This window comes from Myotis yumanensis, unplaced genomic scaffold (genome assembly GCF_028538775.1).
Source record: "Myotis yumanensis isolate MYYU_CA2020_CCGP unplaced genomic scaffold, mMyoYum1.0.hap1 SCAF_4, whole genome shotgun sequence".
Classification (NCBI taxonomy): Eukaryota; Metazoa; Chordata; class Mammalia; order Chiroptera; family Vespertilionidae; genus Myotis; species Myotis yumanensis.
Genome location: NW_027223755.1, coordinates 2,707,752 through 2,728,957, shown reverse-complemented (window position 1 = coordinate 2,728,957; position 21,206 = coordinate 2,707,752).

The window sequence follows — 21,206 nt, the reverse complement described above, 5'->3', positions numbered from 1 at the left end:
TGGTATTTGATACTGTGACAGATGCGATTGGCTTTTCACTGGAAATTAATTATACTTGAAGCTAATATACTTTCTCTGCTCCTTTTTAAAGTACTATATAAAGCCTATGAAACATCATAAAATTTGTCACATAAAGGTATCTTGAAATTTAATTTCATTTCTTTTATGGTTCTTTATATGTATCAATATAAAGCTAACAGCTACTACGTAATTTCTGTAAGAATTTTTTCATAAAAATACCCATGTTTTTCATATTATAAACTTCAAGGGTTTTGAAATGAGTAGAATACAAGCTTCTTACAGGCAGGGACCTAAATGGTATGTTCTTTGTAATTAGAATCCTCAATTCGCAGGAATTCTGGCTAGAATCATGCTCCATAGTGGAAGACTGCTCTGTTAAGCAAGCCGCTGCTGTTCTCCCACTTGCTTCTGCAGATGTCTGAGCTGATTATTTCTAAGGTTGGCATTTACTTTCTCATAGTTTGGTTGTCAGTTCCGCCAATGTCCGATGGCGTCGGGCACATGCTGGAGCCAATTACTAGTTTACTCATCGGAGACTTGTGGTCCTAATGAAGTCGTAGAAGCATTACACCCTCCTTCGGCGGTCTGAGTGCATCATGCCGTTCACTCTCATTTCAGCCTCCAACGAATGAACTAATTCCACATCATCTGGAGTCCACCAGTCCTCTGTGTATTAGAAGATGGTCACAAAACAGTGTACTCTTAGAGTCTGTTATGCCCAATCAAAATAACACAGGATCCAGGAAACCGTGTGCAATAACTTGAACATAGTGCCAACTGGTATGTTTAATTAAATAGATCAACTTCAGAACGATATTAAAATGAGATAAACATCTAAGAATATCCTATGTTGAACTTAAACATGAAAGTAGGAAAACAGATGTAGGTCAGAAATGTAAAATTTATACAATCAAATAATTAGATTTTATTATTTGTACTGAGAGTTGAATGCATGAAATTTCTGAGATCTTGTATCTTCTATAACTCATTGCATTCAATATTTCAAGGGGAATATCACTAAGCTCATTTATAATAAGTAAGTCGTTGAACAGAGATAATTAACATGTGCATGTATCACATGTTTTAATACAAATGTGTTTTAGCAAACTCATATCCATGAGGAAAGGAGAGCGAGCCGGCAGGCGGATGGAGACAGCGCCGCCTGAGACCGTTGTACTGCTGTTCTCCTGCCCCCGGCACAGAGGAGTGCTGAGAAAGTAGCCAGAGGCTAGGAATAGGCACACACGTCAGAAGAGAGCCGGCAGGATTGGCTGAGAGCTTTTTCTTGGTTAAGGGATGGGGTGAGTAAAAGAGGATTCCCAGGTCCGGAGACCAGAAACCCAGGCTGCGGTTAAGCTCACCATCAGGAGGTGGACTGTCAGCATCTGTGATTCCAGCCCCATCACTAGCATGTCCTTGGGCCAGTTCTTCATCTCTTAATGCTTTAGTGTCTGCATCTATAAAATGGGGCATACCCAGACTTATCTCTAGAGTTGCTATGAGATTTAAATTGGTAATGATTTCAAAATACTCAGATCAGGGTCTCGCACACAATAACAAGTGGGAAAGATGGAGGGAGTGTCTTAGGGATAATGGGAAAGTAAATGCCCCGTTCTTTAAGTTTGAGGTACCACTAATATATACATGGGGATATCCTGACGGTGGTTAGATATTTAAATAACCAAACTAGGCATCAAAGGGACAGATCCAGACTAGAAACTTGATTTGTAATGCATCAGCGTAGAGGTGACATCTAAAGCTGAATTGAAAGAAGGAAAAGAGAACCAATAGACTGAGACCTGAGGACATCTTAATGTTTAGAGAAAGAAAAGATGAGGAAGAGATGGCAAGGGAGCCCACGAAGGCCCAACCGAGCATCCACGAGTGTAGCAGGCCCTGGGCGGGCAGCTGAACTCAGTGCTTCTGTTCACCAGAAAGGTAAGGACCACAAATCTGCCCTCGGATTCAGGGATGTATTGATCATTCATGTCCCAGGTAAAAACTGCTGAAATGCACCAGGTTTGAAAGAGACCAGTAGTAGAGAAATTAAAGATCGTGAATACAGAATTTTTAAAAAGAATGTTTGTTGTGAAGGGAAGACCTGGATAGGCAGTAACTGGAGGAAGAAGTAGTCATGAGATGGCACTCGGGGGAATTTGGCTTTTAGTCTGAAATAACAGCTACTTTGTAGGTTTGTGAGAAATTTTTCAGTAAAAGGGGAAAATGATTATGCAAGAAAGATGGGAGAAGTTCCATGGCAAGGTCCTTGAGAAGTAAGAACGGATATGATTTAAGAGCAAGTTTGGCCTTCACTAGGCTCATGGGTAATTCATCCTTGATACTAGAAAAGAAGGTACAGGTGCAAGTAAGTAGATAGTAGTGGAAGCGTGTAAAAATTCACTCCTAACACTACGGTGTCGGGTGAATTTCCCGCCAAAATATAAGATGGCGCGGGCAATTATTTAGGTTTCCCGCGCAAAATCAGAGTTAGTTTAAAATGCCTATATCTTTTGAAGTATGGGTTCGATTGAAATGAAATTTTCGGTTTCTTGTGTAAAAAATGAAAATTTATTCAATCACAGACATTTTTTTATCTATTCAGTACATAAATAATTCGATATATATAAACTAAATACGAAAAACCCAAAAAATACTTATTACCTAAAAATATACACATATTTTTAAAGTTTAAAATAAAATTTTCATAATAAATCAAAACAAATAGAAATTAATAGTTTTTTAGCGTATGATATTTTTCAAAACACGCCCCTTTATGTAGAGGTATATTGCAAAATTTGCACATGTAGCGTGTCTCACTGCGCAATTTATGAACGGAACATACGCGACACCTTCTCAAAATGTTTTTCTTTTTTCCACTTCCGACAATTGCCTGTAACGTATGCTTTCTCATGTCCATCGATAGCCTGCATGGTGGATCAGATGTAGGTGGTTTAGCCCGCATTCCAGAAGTAGACGGTACTGGTTGAAGGTCTGGAACAATGTCCATGTCCTCTGGAATATCATCCGTCAACCAGTGGATAGCTGTTTGTTTCAAAAACATTTTAAAACCCATTTTTCTTTGCCTCACTGATTTGTAAACTGCATAAGAATTAAATAATGCGCAATTTATCATGTACATTGCCAACCTTTTTGTCCATTTGACCGTCCTCCGCAATATCGAATAATATGAAAGGTATTGGTCGGCCCGGTCAACACCTTTCATATGTTTATTGTAGTCAATGAGTGCATTTGGTTTGACAATTTTCTTTTTTGATGTTCTGTCAATATTCTGACTTTCTTCCATCTCCGCAGAATGAATCGAAGAAATCAGGTATACAGGCTTTTTTGATTGCCACACTTGTAACAATATATCATTTTTCCTTATAAATTTTGTTTCACCTTTTTTCAAAGAAATTGTTTGAAAATCTTTAGGTATACCTCGATTTTTCCGGATTGTTCCACATATTCTGAATTTGTTTTTCATAAGTGCTTCACAATTTGCGATGCTATTATAATAATTGTCCATATATATATGGTACCATGAATCAGTGTATGGAGACACTACTGTTTGTATCGTTTCCAATAATCGCTTTCCTTCGCCGCAATAAATTTCCATGTTACAGATATATCCTGTATCACTTTCGCACAACAAACGAACCAATATTCCATATTTAACGATCTTGCCAGCATTATATACCCTAAAGAATAATCTTCCCCTCCAAGGTACGATCCCTTCATCTAGTGATAATTGCTGATGAGGTTTGTAAATATTTATAAATTTAGGCACAAAATAATCTAGTACTGGTCTCACTTTGCAAAGTCTATCTGATTCATTTACGATATCCGCATTATTATTGAAGTGCCAAGCTTTCCATATCTGTCGGAACCTGTCTCTCGTCATCGTTTTACCAAAATATGGCGTCTCCGTCCATGGCTCCGTGGTCCAATAGTCATCTCTTCTATCTTTGCGCACCTGTCCCATGAGAACAATTAACCCTAAAAACTTCTTCATCTCTTGAGGGGTTATATCTTTCCACTTTAGGCTTTTTTTTGAAAGTTTGAAATTATTCCTATTTTGATTATAATACCTGTTTGACTCCTCTACAAGAAATTCAAAAAAATCATCTCCGATAAATAATTTCACGGCATCTTCTATATTATTTATAACAGCATCTGTGTTTAATCCTTGATGCCCTAAAAAATCTTCTAAGACCGGTGGATTATCAACATGCGACCATTCTTCTCTCCCGCCTTCTATATCTGACTCTGAGTCAGAGCTGGAGCTCGAAATTCTTCGTCGCCTCAATGTCCTGGGACGCACCATTACTTCATCATCACTAGAATCTTCATCACTTGTACTCGCATTTTCAAGATCGCTATCACAAGAATAATTGGACAACTTGTCTGCACAAAACTCATCATCACTATAGTCTGAATGCTGCGACATTCTAGGTTAAAGCAAATAAAAATAATACTAACTGAAAATAGCGGTACTCCGATAGATATCTGATATAAAAAAATAATTATTATGCGAACACTTTGCGGAACGATTTTATTTTATTTGGTTAAAAAATTCTATATGAATGTCTTTATCACAATATATTTAAATATTTAAACACGTAATAATATTCACAAAACTCAAAACTAAAGACGTCCGGACACAAGAAGTATTTCTCAATAACTATTCTCTTTGCATGGTGAGATATCCAGGGATATCGGTTATAAAATGAGAAAACAATACATTGGTACCCTAACAGTATTGTACTCGACCAGCGCCATAAAGTGTTCTCTACTTACAAGGGATTTTTATGATACCTATTACCCCAATGGGTATGAAACGGTTCGCATACGCAGGTAGGTATCTTTGTGAACGGCAAACAAACAAATATTTGGTAATACGCAGTTACAATCGGCCCGAGTTTACACGTTTCCCGCACTCCACCGCAAATCTATATGAACCGAGTTAAGACGGCTCCCGCGGAGTACGCGCAATTCACGCGAGCCGACTTAACTCGTTTCCCGCAATCCAAGTGCTAACATGCCCAGTTTTCCAAGTGAGCTGAGAAACCAGGTAAAGAGTTGAGCATGAGAATGAAGGATAAGGTGTTTGGGGAGTTAAAGAGGAAGAGCAGAAATAATTGGCTAAGCGCTTGAGAGAGTGAAGAGACTGGCAAATATTGATTGATTTCCAAACAGCATGATGGCCACTTACGTTGAGTTGTCATGAATTTAACATAAGACTCATCAGCATGTCTGTGTGGTTCTTACCTTCAGACACGTTCAAGTGTGAGAATGAATGAACAGGGTACCAGACTATGGTTTAGCTAAGTGGAAAGACCAAAAGGAAAAAAAATAGGCAAGAGTTGAGGATGAGGGCAAGAAAGCAATTTTAATGATAGAACTTGTAATTTAAACTGGGTTACAGGAAGCTGAGACGCAGAAGAAATGTGGGACAGTGGGATCAATGGATGATAGGTCTTGGTGTGGATGTGTTTTTGGAGATAAAATAATTGAAGACAGAAGTTGTAAAAATAGTTGCTGACAATTGCAGGATAGGAGCCTTCAAACTGAGATTTTAGAGGGATTGCAATTATTGTCACCATGTTTGAGAATAGGATCATGGGAATAAGTGGTTAAGGTAGGCAAGGACAAAACTGATGAACAGAGATCAAGGAACTGAAAGGCCTTGGTATTAGAAGGATCATCCATACGAACTCTAGAATCTGCAAGAATTATCACAGAAAGAGGAGTAATGGAGAGAATGAAAGCTAGGCAAGTATTAAATCTTTCAGCAATGAACAGTTGGGACTCAGAATTTGGTAGGTGTTTTCAAAAGAGAGGATTATGGGTAGAAGTAGGCCGCTGACCTGAGGTTCAGGCTGGTGCCTTAAGGATCGAGGAGGAGAATGACCTGGAAGCAGTACTGAGGTCAAGGACAGCTGTCCCACCTGACATGTTGGAGAAGAAGACATCACCACCTGACAGGTTGCTGGGGAGGCGGGACCTTCCAGGGACAGACGCTTCAGAGCAAAAGACTCAACAAATTCTATAGAATGTTATATAGTGAAAAGTTTGGAAACTTGGACAATTTGAAAAAAATCTAGTTAAATATCTACTTTTACTACATAGGCAAATAAACTTCACATAAAATAATTGAATGAAAAATCCAAAATATGTAAATGTGGATTAATATTTAAGAAACTGTGAATAGGTAAGAACTTTTCTAGCAGAAGAGCAAGGGAAATAATCATAATAAGGAAAAGATCCATAATGTAACTACCTAACAAATCCCACAGATATCGCGATGGCTTAGTAGTCTTATTATATATGACTCTTATAAGTTACTAAGAAAAAAGGCCCTCGTAGAAAGTAATAAACATAAAATTCAAAGAATTTTCCAAAGATGATTTTTTTCAAGTAGAACCACGTTATAGGGTGGCTCAGAACTAAGTTTTAGAATGAAAACTATTGTGGGAAGAAGTATCAGTGCTGCTAGTTACCTGCTGAATGGCCTTGGGCAACACTGATGACTTCCTTACGCTCCAATTCCTTCACTGGAAAGGTTGAAAACGATACGCTACTACTTACCTAGGGCAGATAAGCTTCACTTAGATAAGATAAAGGCCAGCGCCTGGCCCAAAGGAAGTGTTTGGGAAGTGGCAGGCATGGTTCTTAGCATGGTTGGTGTTGATGTTATCATTCCTGTTACTAATGGCCATATGGATATTAGATATCTAAGTATCTTATTCACCTACTGGTCCTTATAAAACGATTTACAAATATGGTGAACCAATAAGGCTTTGTCAATTGAATAAATCGGGGTCCAATCCGATTGTGGACATTAAACATCACCATGACCAAACTCTACTCATCGCTTAATTAGAGACTGATGAATGCTATATACTGTGTAATTGTGGCTGAAGTTCTGCAGAGGGAGGGCCCCTGATAGGCTCGACCTGGCATTGATAGCATACCCACACAAAGCTAAAACCACAGGGCGAATCCCACACCAGTCACACGGAACTAGCGTCAGTTAGAAACATAACATCCCGCAAAAAACAGAATTCCTCCCGTATTTGCTCCCACATAAAACCTGGAGAAAGCACTACTTACAGACGTGACAAGGTTTAGGGAGCCACTGAGAGAAAAGGAGACACTCCCCTCAGGGCTGAGGGCCAGGGAGGAAAGTGGGGTCCCCAGAGCCCAGTGAGAAGTGCCACCCAACGGAGGCGGTGATGACTTGAGGGACCACAGCAGGGACCCATCCTGGGAGCAGGAGGAAGTGGATAAGAAGGGTCTCAAACCCTTCCTCCTCCAGCCCCTAACAGTTTTCCAGGATTTCCCATTGGCTGGGCCCCCTCGGAGCCCCTCCATCGAGGTTATTCCCCTTGGACAGTGACAGAGGGCGGGTCTGGGAGCATGCGTGTAGGGTCTGGAGCATGGGGAGGGGGAGAAGCGTTACAGGCACGTGATGCTGAAAATCTACTGTTTCCACTCCAGCTCTCAATTTTGCCTCATCCTTTTCATTTACATCACCGCCCCAGGCATGGCGTGCATTTTGTTATTCTGGAACCGTGAGGAATGTTGAGTTGCAATGTCTGTGAACAGGAATGCCGGCCACAGTGAGTAGGACGCACGAAGAGTTCTCATTTATTTAGAATTTAAAGGGACGGGAATTTTGTTGGCCTTGTTTGCAGGCTCTTGAATAATAATATGGAGTGCGGTCATGGTCAGCCATAATGTCTTCATGTCTGACATGGAAAATCCTTTCTGTCAGTCATATCACTTCCGTTTCTAATCTCCTCGAATGCACCTGAAGAGTTAGCATCCACGGAAAGCCAACATCAGACTCAGAAACCTTTATCCTTGGACAGATTCTAAGCAAATTATGGGGATTTTTTTTTTCTGCTTCTAACTTTGCAGGGTAGACAATAAGAAGACTGGTCATGGAATCCGAGTATTTATCCCACCACTGTATCCTCTTGGAATATATGGGTATATGGGAGCAAATTCATGCAGAATTCTCAAGGTTCTGGGCCTGTCTGAGAGAGAACACACACACACACACACACACACACACACACACACACATATATATACATATATAGATATAGATACAGATACAGATATAGATATAGGTATAGATATATATTAGATATAAATATATATTAGATATAGATATATAGATATATAGATATAGATACAGATATACATAGAAATATATAGATATAGATACAGATATAGTTATGTAGATAGAGATATATAGATATAGATAAAGCTGATATATAGAGGTAGAGATAGAGGCATAGACAGACATAGACATATTTATGAATATATAGAGCTGTGTTTTTCAATGTTTTTATTTTATATTCTTGATATATTCAAGGATATTTTATATTCTTGACTAAAGTGGGTAAAGTGGGCAATGATTAGACAGTCCACACACCACTGTCTCACATGCTTAATTAATTAATATTGCATAAACGGCGCTGTGTTTTTTTTTATGCAAATAGAACCCTAGTATATCGGTCAATTTTCTTTCCTTTCCAACTTCTCCCTTTTGGAGTTTTGCTCTCCTGAGGTTCAAAACTGAGCAAGAAAATTACCTTAAAGAGGGTTTATGAATCACAAAGGAGAATTCTTTATGTACCTTGTTTCCATATGAAAGTAGCAACATTTGTGCATAAATGGCTTGCATCATTTTTTTATGAATTGGGCCTTAAGTGCTCATGATTGTCCTCGGTATTCAGTTTTTAGTCATTAAGTAGCGTTGAAACAACAGGAGAAAAAGGGAACATTTTGTACCTGTGGTACACACTCGGACACACGACTTAGCAAAATAGCTACACTCTTATCCTTTTATACGTACAAATTATGCAGGAACAAAGACAAGTGTGAATTGATGAAAAGGCAAATAATATATTTCTGAAACATTAATAGTTGAAGGCACACTCAGGATGAAAAAAAAAATTGCATTGATTTTCTCACTTGATTCACGCGCACTCTGATATTTTGCCAATCTACATTCACGGTTCTGGTAAGAGAATCAGGCTGCTCCAGGTGAAGATGGAATAACTGTCTTCTTAACTGTGGGGTACTATGTCACCCCTGTTACCACATTACCTAATAGTCACCCCAATAACTGAGGAAGAGGGGAATGGCATGCAGTTTTTGTTGAGATTGGTGTTGAGGGCTTTATTACTTTATATTGAAGACAAAGATGAAAGGTTCAGGACCAGAGGAATATTTCTTTAGGACATCTGAAAACAATATAAGAGAAAAATCTAGAGAGATCTTTATTTCGCTCTCTGCTATGGGCTGAATGATATGCCCCATCCCCAAATTCATATTTTGAAACCCTAACCTCCAGGGCCTAGGAAGGTGACGTATTTGGGGCTCGAGCCTTCAAATAGATGATTGAGATTAAATGAGGTCATATGGGGGGGAGGTGGGAGGACTGACCCAACATGATGGCTGTCCTTATAAGAAGAGGAGTTTAGGGAAAAGACAAGCCAAGGAGAGAGGCCTCGGGAAAAACCAACCATGCCATCACCTTGTGCTCAGATTTCTAGTCTGCAGAATTATGAGGGAGTATATGTCCACTGTTTAAGGACCCAGTCCATGGTATTTGTTACAGCAGCCCTCGCCAACTAATCCTGTCTCCAATTCCAGGTTACCAGGACACTGGCAGAGCTGAGCCAAGCTCCTTCCCTATTCATTGAGGTTAATGAAGGAGCATGAGTTGTTAGGGTGGGACCTTCTACCAGTAGTATCTGCCCGACGCTGACCACCGCTCCTTCTAATACTTCCTGACCTTCAGCTCACAGGAAACTGACTCATAAAGCACATTATTGTCACTCAAACCATCATTTAGGTTCCAGGGCTGAGCAGCAGACCCTGAGCAATGGATGAATGGATTACTCCTACACAACTGTTTGCTGTAAAAGAGAGGGCTAAGGGACTGCCTGGCTAAAGGAACCAGAGAGCCTCAATTGCCTGCCTTATTAGGCTTTTATTGTAGCAGCAGTTTGAGATAAAGTTTATCTTTTAGATACAATCAGTAGGTAAGTAATATTGGGAGGACACATGTGTTTGTAGTGTCCTTTAAGCAAGGACACCCAAAGATTAAGCATAAGGATTCCAGCAAACACCCGGGGGTCTGCACATGCACATACTTGTTTGGAAAGGTCCAGGAATAATTAGGGGCACCGACTTCGGCACTCTCCTAAGTCAGAATTCTGGTAAACAGGGCGGGCGACCTTCCACACACTTCCCTTTTCTCTGAATGTCCTCCTTACAAACTTTCCAGCCAAGTCTCATGTGCTCCCCAACAGCAAGGCTGGCTTTATTTCTGGGCACATGAAGGTGACAAAACCTCCTGTCTGAGGTTGGTTAAAGCAGAGATCTCCATGTTTGGTGCTTTCCCTTAGATCCTGCTGCTTCTTTCACCGCCTGAAATGTCTTTCAGGAAATAAATGAGTCTGGACTCCACCTCTGAGAGTCTGCACTGACCACCTCGCTGGAGGCTGGGAGATTTAAGTGGTGTCTAATCTGGACAAAATAGCTATTGAAAAACTCACAAGTGAATGAATGTTTTCTCCATCAAGAAGCTCTCAAATAATCACAAGAAATCAGAAACACCAATCAGAAAGAATATATGCACCCCTATGTTCATAGCAGCACAATTTACAACAGCTAAGATTTGGAAACAGCCTAACTGCCCATCAGCAAATGAGTGGATTAGAAAACTATGGCACATCTACACAATGGAATACTACGCTGCTGTGAAAAAAGAAAAAACTCTTACCATTTGCAACAGCATGGATGGACCTGGAGAGCATTATGCTAAGCAAAATAAGCCAGTCAGAGAAAGATAAATATCACATGATCTCACTCATTTTTTGGAATATAATGAACACCATAAACTGATGAACAGAAATAGATACAGAGACAAAGAAGCATCAAACAGACTGTCAAACTACAGCGGGAAGGCAGGGGAGGGTTGGGGGAGGGTAAGAGATCTACCAAAAGACTTGTATGCATGCATATCTATATATATAAAACCCAAGCAACTGGAATGACGAAACGACAGGAACGATCAGTTTCTATGACACACTGTGATCGGGGCCTTGGTCGGCACCCCCATCCTCCTACGGCCCCTCCCCCATGGCCATCCCCCCTGGCCACCCTCCCCCGATCAGGGGCAGGGATGGCCAGTCAACCTCCCATGGCCCCTCTCCCTGACCGGCCTGGCCTCCAATCGCCCCCCATCAAGGCGGGCCGGCTGGACCCCACCCATGCACTAATTCGTGCACTGGGCCTCTAGTAAGCATATAAGCATAACAAATGGACACAGACGGTGGGGGGAGGGGTGGTGAGGGCACGTGCCTGGGGGTAGGGGAGGCCAGGGGGAGGTCAATGGAGGGGGGAAAGGAGACATATGTACTACTATTTGTAAGACTTTCAATAAAAAAAAGAAAACAAAAACAAAAGAAAATACACCTAAGAGTTCCCGCAGGGCACACCTGCCATGACGGCGAAAGCATGGTTCCAGGCCCTGAAGAACATGGCTCCTTCACAGCTGAGTGACCCCACTTAGCCTTCTGACTTTCTGTCCACTCACACTTTTTATTATTTTTTACTTTATCATTTCTGTGTAATGTTATCGCCCAAAGGATGTACAACCAGTTCTGTATTATGCTGTTTCCAATTCCTGATCTCACTTTAAAACTGTCCTCTAAACTAATTCAAGGCAAGACAGCAGTGGGTGATAAGAAACGGACATCTTCATCTCTCAGCAGCCAGCCAGCGCACCGGGAGGCACCTGGCATCGTGTCACAGGCGCTAGGAAATGAAGCTCTGCTCGTGGAATTTCAAACCATGCAGCTGGCTGCCAGTTTATGATGTATGGGAAGAAACCCACTGCATACTCAACACTGGACTAATAGCATACACAGTAATACAGTACCCTCTAAATAACTGGGAAATAATGCCAAATTGAAAAGGAAAAGAAAAATACACAAGCAAAGGGAAAGAAATAATATGAAAACGAACTCCTGAATTTTCATATGATTAAAATTTAATAAGACTCGTCACAAAAAGGAGTGATCTCACCAGAGATCTTTGGAAATTCAAAGGATGAGAAATAGAAAACAATGAAGGGAAGACAATATTTTGGATGTGGCCAAGAGGCTTGACTTAAAGGTGTTAGTTACGGTAAGATCTCATAAGGCACGCTTTATACACGTCCTAAACAATAGCTAGTGACTGTGGAGGTCTATTGTCCTAGAGCAGTGGTCGGCAAACCGTGGCTCGAGAGCCACATGCAGCTCTTTGGCCCCCTGAGTGTGGCTCTTCCACAAAATACCACGTGCGGGCGTGCACATACAATGCGAAGTTGACTTAAAACTTTAAGTAAAGTTTATTAAGTTAATTTTAGGGAACGTTGTGGAGTGAAAGAAGATGTAGTGTCGAGGATTGAGAAAGGTATGTTGAGATGGTTTGGACATACAGAGAGGATGAACGAAAGGAGATAGATGAAACAAGTATACAAGACAAGTGTGGATGGGAGAGTTGGAAGGGGTCGACCTCAGCGAACGTACCTCAATCAGAGTGAGGACATTTTTAGCGAAGGCCAGCTTAGGAGTACCCTAATTAAGTTAATAACAATGTACCTACCTATATAGTTTAAGTTTAAAAAATTTGGCTCTCAAAAGAAATTTCAATCGTTGTACTGTTGATATTTGGCTTTGTTGACTGAGTTTGCCAACCTCTGTTCTAGTGTGAAATCAACCAGAACGGTGAGATCAGAATCTTTATAACTAATACTAGAGGCCCACTGCACGAAATTCATGAATGGGGGTGGAGGGTCCCTCCTCAGCCTGGCCTGCACCCTCTAGCAATCCGGGACTGCTGGCTCCTAACTGCTCACCTGCCTACCTGCCTGCCTGATCGCCCCTAACCACTCTGCCTCAGCCCCCACCACTGTGGCTTTGTCTGGAAGATGTCCCGTCTATCTGGTCTAATTAGCATATTACCCTTTTATTAGTATAGATAAATGGCATTTTGTTAGCTTTATTTTGCATTTGCACTCGGTTCTGTCGCATGCTGAACTGAATATTAATTCCTTATCTTGTCCTCATACTTTCAAACTTCTAGCAGGACCCGAGACCAGAGCTATGATAATAGTAAAAATAAAAATAAAAATATGAAACTGAAGTACCTGACCCCCACAGAGAGCTTACTATGGGTCTAGTGCTATTAACCATGTCTGAATGCATGATCTCTTTTCACTTCCCCAAGCCCAGAGGCCCTGTCGTTATCCTTGCTTTACCTATGAACACAACTGAGATCCGATACGAACTTTCTCAGAGCCACTCAACTAACAAGCAGGACATCACTGGGATGAATTCCAAACACAGTGCATTTCTCATTCCCAAAACAAGGCAGCAGACAAGGTTTGGGGAATAACACAGTACATGCCCCAGGCCTTAGCTTACGCATTAATGATGTAAATCAGTTGTAACACTGATAAGAATGCAGTTAATGAATCCAAGTGCTCTGTGTAACTAGTGATGAAGACTGAGGCCTGTGCAGAATTTCCTGCACCCTATGTTGCTATCACATTCAATTCCATTTTGCTCTTTCAACTCGACAACAAATATATCTGGGAGACTTCAAGCAGTAACTGTTTATAGGTAATTTTAATTGCTATGCTTTCTATTAAAAAGCAAATGAACCTTGATTTTCATTCTTTATTTAAAACTAGAGACCCAATGCACAGATTCGTGCACGGGTGGGGTCCCTCAGCCTGGCCTGACCTGCATCCTTTCGCAATCCGGGACCCCTCAGGGGATGTAGCAGTGCCGAAGCGGCAGCTGCTTATCCCATCCCCACTGCACCCGCCACCGCCACTGCTTGGTAGCGCTGCTGCGGAAGCCAGAGAGCCTCCCGCAGCCACAGCTGTATTCCCCAGCCATGAGCCCAGCTTCTGGCTGAGCGGCGACCCCGCTGTGGGAGTGCACTGACCATCAGGGGGCAGCTCCTGCATTAAGTGTCTGCCCTCTGGTGGTCAGTGCATGTCATAGTGACTGGTTGACCGGTTGTTCTGGTCATAACGGTCTCTTAGGTTTTTATATACATAGGTAGGTTCTGAATAAAATTTTTTGCAGATACAGTATAAAGCCACAGACCTTTAATGCAGTGAATTTCTTATGGAGTTCCTGCTTGAGTAGTTCAGTCACTAGCTGTCACTCCTAATTAGATAACTAACTTCTCTACATTTGTAAAACATCACATTTGGTATGAACTTATCACTGACAGCCATGAGTCTACTCTCCCATGGCTACATTTGTGGGTCAGTTAGGAGAACTTGGCTTTGTAAATATTTGTTTCGTTCACATTTAATTTTACTGTGTACCACATTAGTTTTAGTTTTCTCTGTTCATATATGGCTAATTCAAGATAATTTTTCAATATATAATTATAATATTAAAATTAATTGTTAGTGATTATTTTAATCTTCATCATGCAATCAAAAATCTTATAAAAATTTCTTACCTTTACCCCCCAAGAAACCCATCGTCCGGTTGTAAAAAAAAAAATAATCCAGTGAACATTTTACTTAAAAAACAAAACAACAACAACAACAAAACCAAAACAAGGTCAGTGTCTTTTTGCTGATCTGACACCTGCTCCTACCTGCTCGCCTGGTCCCCACATCTCACCAGGTCCCAGAAGGGAGGAGCTTGAGTGTTTGCAACCAAGTGCGAGTCAGACAGCTGTGGGTGGGCTCCATTGTTACATCCCATCCCCTCAGACCCAGGGTCCCAGCTCCGCTGAAATAACGCGGGGCCTCCCTTCCTGCTGAGCCAGTGCCCTGGAGCACAGAGCGAAAGCCCAGACTTTCTTTCTCCATCTCCCTTTTGCATTCCAGGGATATTTGCTTTACCCAAGGTTTCTCTTTTTAACCTGTAGACTTAAGCTCTAAATTCTTAATCCTCATAATTCTGAAAACTAAACACTTTAGAGTGATTAAAGAATAAAACATACGTGGGAATGAGTTCCATTGTGTTGGTATCTGCTACACCCAATGTCTGAAGTGGTAATAACTGCAGACTAAGTAAATATTTATTCTAAATCAAGACATGCTAAGTTAATATGTCCATGCTCTTTTATTGTTCTATGGGTGTTTTTTTAAATGCAAAAAAGAGTTTGTCATAATTTAAGATAAATTGCATGTTCATTAAAGAAGAGTTTACTTATTAAAATATGGAAAATTAATAAATGTGAATGTTATAAACTAATAAAAATGAATAAGTGTTAATTATCTGACATAATTTAAGATAAAGAGCACGTTCATTAAAGAAGAGTTTACTTGTCAAAATTATGAGATGTTAATAAATGCTAATTAATAAATTAATAAAAATTAATAAATGTTAATTACTTGACATTTCTTTATGACCTTTGTATTAGGACTCTCCCACCAAATATGGACATGCCTTTAAAACTGGAGCAGGAAATTTGTCCTACAAATTTTGATTCAACATCTTGTTTTCACCCAGTAAACAGAGCTGTAGGAATAAAATATGGTAGAATGTTCTATTTAGCTAATTGTGAATAAGATAAAATTGAAATGGATGGATTTATTGTAACTATAAATTAGCTAATCCATGAGAAAAGAAATGATTGTTTCTGGCCATCTTCTTGTCTTGTGACCTGGAAACATTATTCCTAGTCAGCCTAATTTTAAAAAATGCAGCATGTTATTATTTAATTTCCCCTCTTTGATTTTGTCACTTATTTACCTACAAAAACAAAAGTATGCTTTTCAATGCTTTGTAGGTCCTTGCTCCTTACATTGGAGGAATAAGTGAGGATGGACAGTATCAGTGACATGTGTCATCATGTACAGCTTATACATTAAATAGTAAACTTTATTTAAATATGATTTTAAATATGAGTCCTTCAATTTTAGATCTTATAGTGGTACCTTATTAATCTATTCAGTTTGGAGGAGAAGCATAGAGAAGTTTCCTTTAGGGTTAGGAGTGTAAGTTTCCAGAGGAAGTAATTATAAAATATTTTATTCAACATTCTGTAACATCACAATTAAAATTCATATGTAACTAAAAATAGATCACAAAGGAGAAAGAAAGTGTCATAAAAATCCAGCTTATGTAATAAAATATTCAGATAATTAAAACAAATATGTTTTCCTCCTGAGTTAATTTAGCTTTCTATTTAACTGCTATTATAATGTAAATTGATGTGTTTTTTTTTTAATTCAATACTAAAGGGAAGGGAGTTTTAAAAATTGCTTGGCATGCCTTGTTTGTGATGAAGATGAAGAAAGTCAAAACCAGAATTGAACTCTGATTTCTCTTACAAAGCCGTCTCTGGTCCCCTTTGCACATTGCATTTCCTCCTGCCCCTTCATTCTCAACAATCAGTCCTTTTGTGAAACCGCGAGGAACTCTCTCCCTTCTGTGATCACATCAGGATGGCCACCCTCTAGTGCCCTCTGGACGGCCTGGAGATTCCGGAAGACCGACTGCGCCAGGAAATACACTCACCTGGAAGGATGCCATGTCCGTCCCCAGTGAGAAGAGAGCCCTAGCATCTCTAACTCACAAAGTCGTTTTTACCATAAAATAACACATGGTGATACATGCATACCCACATTTAGTTATAGTTTTTACCTCCAAATACTGAAGAAACAAAATCAACGTTATTATTCCGCATACAAGGAGAGAAATTAATTACATTATCAAATTGACTTTTTAAGGACAATAATGAGACAAGTTATAATTACAGAAAAATAGAAAACATTACAAATGTGATGGAGGAAGGAAAGGGATTTTGATTATATGAATTCACAGTGTTTGTTTTCGGAGAAGAGTTGGAGGTTGAGAAGAAATAATGAAAACACCACGCACCATCCCTAGCTTTTCACGCACCGTCTCAGTGGTGACGTGTACTAGAAAGTTGGGTGTGAAACAGCCACAGTTTGGCACCATGGCCACTGCTTGCCAGTCCATCCCAAGGGCAGCCACTCACACCTGGTTTACACAAGAGAGAAAGACTCACTTAGGCGTTCCCTGCCCTGGTGTTGTGTGTCCTTCCCTTACCCCAGATCTCCTTCTCTGCGGCTGAGGAGGTTGCCTTCATTGAGCCAATGAGCACTCAGCTGAGCTCAGATCTCACAGCCAGCACTAGAAACTCAAAATATAGGATACAAACAACTGAAACCATTGATGAGGGCTTGAAGATAAATGTTCTTTAAAAGAACTACATACAAAGCAAGTCCTTTTATGTTTAATAATTATCACAATTATCATTTCCTCACATTTCTGCGTGGCGATTTTCCCAAGAAACCTCCCATGTTTATAAAGTCCATGGACAAAGGACAATCGCACAAGTTTGATTGTGTGATTTATGTGGAAACACCTACATAATTTACATAAAAATACTTAAAGCACTTTTTAAAAAGTTAATGGTGGTGCAAACTACTGATATTTGGCCTAATACGTAAAATGGACATAATCAAGTCATAATGCAACAGTATCAGGTTTTTTGTTATGTTCTCTACTGGGTGAATATTATGAACACTCTCATATTTCCAACCCCCGAAGGCTACATAGAATACAAGTGCTATTGACCTATTGGCTCATTGCAATTTAGTTTTTAAAATTTATTCTTTAAACATTGTCATTCTGGCATTGATTCCTGAAGCTACATTTTAATTAAAATGTTCACATTTCAAAAGGAAAATTATTTTCTTTACTAATAATAACCACTTAGCTAGAATCTATTATAGTTTTAAATATTCTTGGACATAATTTGGCAATATTTGCAAAAGAAAATCCTTTCAGTTGAGAATGGATATTTGTTGAAATTTATTAGCTTTTTTTTTTTTTACTTAAAAAATAGAACAGTATATATTTGACAATGTTAAAGTACTGATGTGTGTGTTTAAGTAAAAGTAATTTATATATATTATGTACATACACATAATATGTATTATTAGTGCCCAATATCATGCCATTTTCGTTAAATGAGAAAAAGTACTCATTGTGATTTTGAAAATATGGCTGTATGAGAACAAACTATGGAAAAACATCTGTTGATATGAAACACGGGAAGACATAGCACATCAAACGTGACAGCGTGGGTCGACCTAAAGGGTATTGTGTTCAGTGAAGTCAGTCACTCAGTCAGACAAATGCCATGTGCTTTCACTTATATGTGGAAACTAGAGAACAATAGGAACAAAACAAAACAAAAACAGACTCCCAGATGCTGAGAAGAGCGTGGTGGCTGTCAGAGGGGAGAGCACTTGGGGGGCTGGGTGAAAAGGTGAAGGGACTGCCAAGCACAGATCGGTGGTTACAGAGTCCGCCCGGGGGATGTGAAGTCCAGCAGAGGGAATACAGTCAATGACAGTGTAATCGCTGTGTATGGGGCCACGACTGTCTACCCACTGTGCTGCACGCCTGAAACCAATACAAATGTAAGTGGAAAGAAAAAAAGAGAAATTATTTTCCAGCAAAAAAAAAGGGCGGGGGGATAAAAAGATGCTAAATGAGTGTTTAAAAATGCAGAGGGGAACTTGGGGGACTTGACAATATGTGGGTGAGGGACAGGGGGCCCTTCCAGGGTGGTCAGGCCTCTTCTGGCTGAACTGCAGAAGCCAAGGCGCCCAGGCTGCTGCGGGGGCGGAGGGGGGGGGGGGATGAGGAGTGAGTGCCAAAAGCAGGAGAGGAGTGGGGGTTCCCGCCAGACAGGCCAGGAGGCTGGCCGTGAAGGCGCTTATCCAATGGGGCTCTGAGACACCCAGTGAAATGAGTAATAGCTTTCACGCTGGGGGGCTGTTTTGGGATCGCTTTGGGGTGCTGCTGATCGTTTCATTGATTTTACTGATTTGTCATGTATGTGTGGTCAAAAGCCATGAAAGACCGGGTCACATTGAACCCACATGCTCTGAATGGAGCCAAAGGTGGTGGGGAGAGAAATCCAGGGTGAAATACAATTTTTAATTTCTCAAATCATTTAAGCAATTGTGCAAGTGTTTGATAGAGCGAGTCAACAAAATCACAATTGTGAATTACACAGCACCGTCCTCTATTTCAATCAAAATTTCGAATAGATAAAAATTAAATGGAATAATAGTGGTACTGACATTTCTATAGCATGCTATTTTTTGTCTTTTATAAAGATCTAAGTTGAAAATTTAAGAATATTCATGCTATTTGTAAAATAAACTCTCAGTGCTATGGTGAACACCATTCCCTTGCAGTTTTAGAGGAATAATTCAGAAAAATAGCCCCCCCACCCCTCCCCACACACACACACTACTTTAAAATATGCTTGCATTTCTGTATATTTAAAGTGTCGCCAGTCGTGTGTGAATTGTTTCAACACAAAATGACCAGGACGAGACTGCAGGTAAGCCGCTGGTAAAGGCTATTTCGAGTTCTGCAAATATGTACCGTGTGTCTGTGTGAGCTTGACTTTTGATCTGGGTTTTCTATCCGAGTGTATTTAACATCTTTGATCTCCGAGTCAGTGATCTAATCTGCTGTAGAACTTAGCTTTTTATTGATCCGTTCTCATGCTAAGCAAATCAAGTCTCACTTTTATGGGGCAGATTGAGAAAGATAGTAAAGCTGCCTCGGAGGGGAGGCAGCAGCTGAGATCTGAGCCATCACAGTGAAAGCGAGAGATAAGACTTTTATGACGCTGCCAAACTTCTCCTGCGCCCTGCGTCGTTAAAGAGGTATGTGTCGTTGGCCACAGATATTTATTTTACTAGAGAGCCTGGCTGCCACCCATTTGGAAGCCATGGAGTATATTTTTACTGTCATAGAATAGATTTCTTGTCCGGGTACCTACATTTCATAGTGCCATTCGGTGCATAACGGAGGACCCTTTTTGAATGAATTATTTATTCTGATGGAGCGCTGTCTGGGTCTCCTTGATTCTCTTCCCCTTCAATAGAGTAGCAAGAGCAACAGAGAAGCGGTTTATGTTGGGTCGCCTCTGAATGTTGGTTTTCAAAAGCCATGCTTAAGGGAATAAAAAGCCAGTAATATGGTTTGACTGCCTTCAGTTGCCCTCGACAATATGATTTCTGCTCTTGCAAGTGATATTTTGCCACAAAATGAAAAAACGATGATGCAAAACCGGATGTCAACTAAGTAATATTGACAATATTCCTGGTGCGCTAAGGAACACTTTTCCTGCTGCAGCTGGAACAAAGAATTCACAGCACACAGATGCAGAAGTGGGGGTAGTTTGAAGACATGATGGGCTGTAATAACAGCAACAAAAACATGTGTGTACAGCACCTGATGTCTCCATGCGTGTCGTCTAACATCCCAATGCAATATTAACTAATTATAAAAGATGCACGCCACAGAGCAGGGCTTGTTATTGTGTGATGTACGGCATAGATGGAAAATTTCAGAAAAGAAACAAGTTTTACCATAATTCCAAAAGTCAGAGAAAATTACCATTAGAAATGTGATGTTTCGATTTCTGTTAATTTTTAAAATGGGAAACCTTTTTTTGTGTGTGAAATACAAAACCAGCCTGCACACAATACACAATATTTGGCCTGTGAGCCTTCATTTACTGGCTCTTGGGTTCATCTTTCGTCCATGTTTATTGGGTTATTAGTCATTTTATTATCGACTTGAAATCTTTATATATTCGAGATATGAGTCTTTTCCATCTATAATAATAATAAAAGGGTAATATGCTAATTAGACCGGACGTCCTTCCGGACAAAGCCGGGGCTGCAAGGAAAGCCTGGGTCCCGGGTGCCGGAGGGAAGCTGGTGCCGGCAGCCGGGGGAAGGAAGGCTTACTCTTGCACAAATTTCATGCATCGAGACTCTAATATATATATATATATATATATATATATATATATATATATATATAATAAAATTGGCCACATACTTAAGGATATTATAGCTTTCTTATTGGTATTGATAGAGAATTTGGTTCATAGGTGAATTGGGTAAGATATTAAACTTTCACCATTTATTGCAACCTTGGTAATGGTCTGCCATACGTTTTATTTTAGTTATTACATTTATACTAGAAAAGAAAGTGTATTCTGCACTTAGGGTTGTAATGTTTTATAAACAAGACCTGTGTTAGTTACATTGGTTGATATCG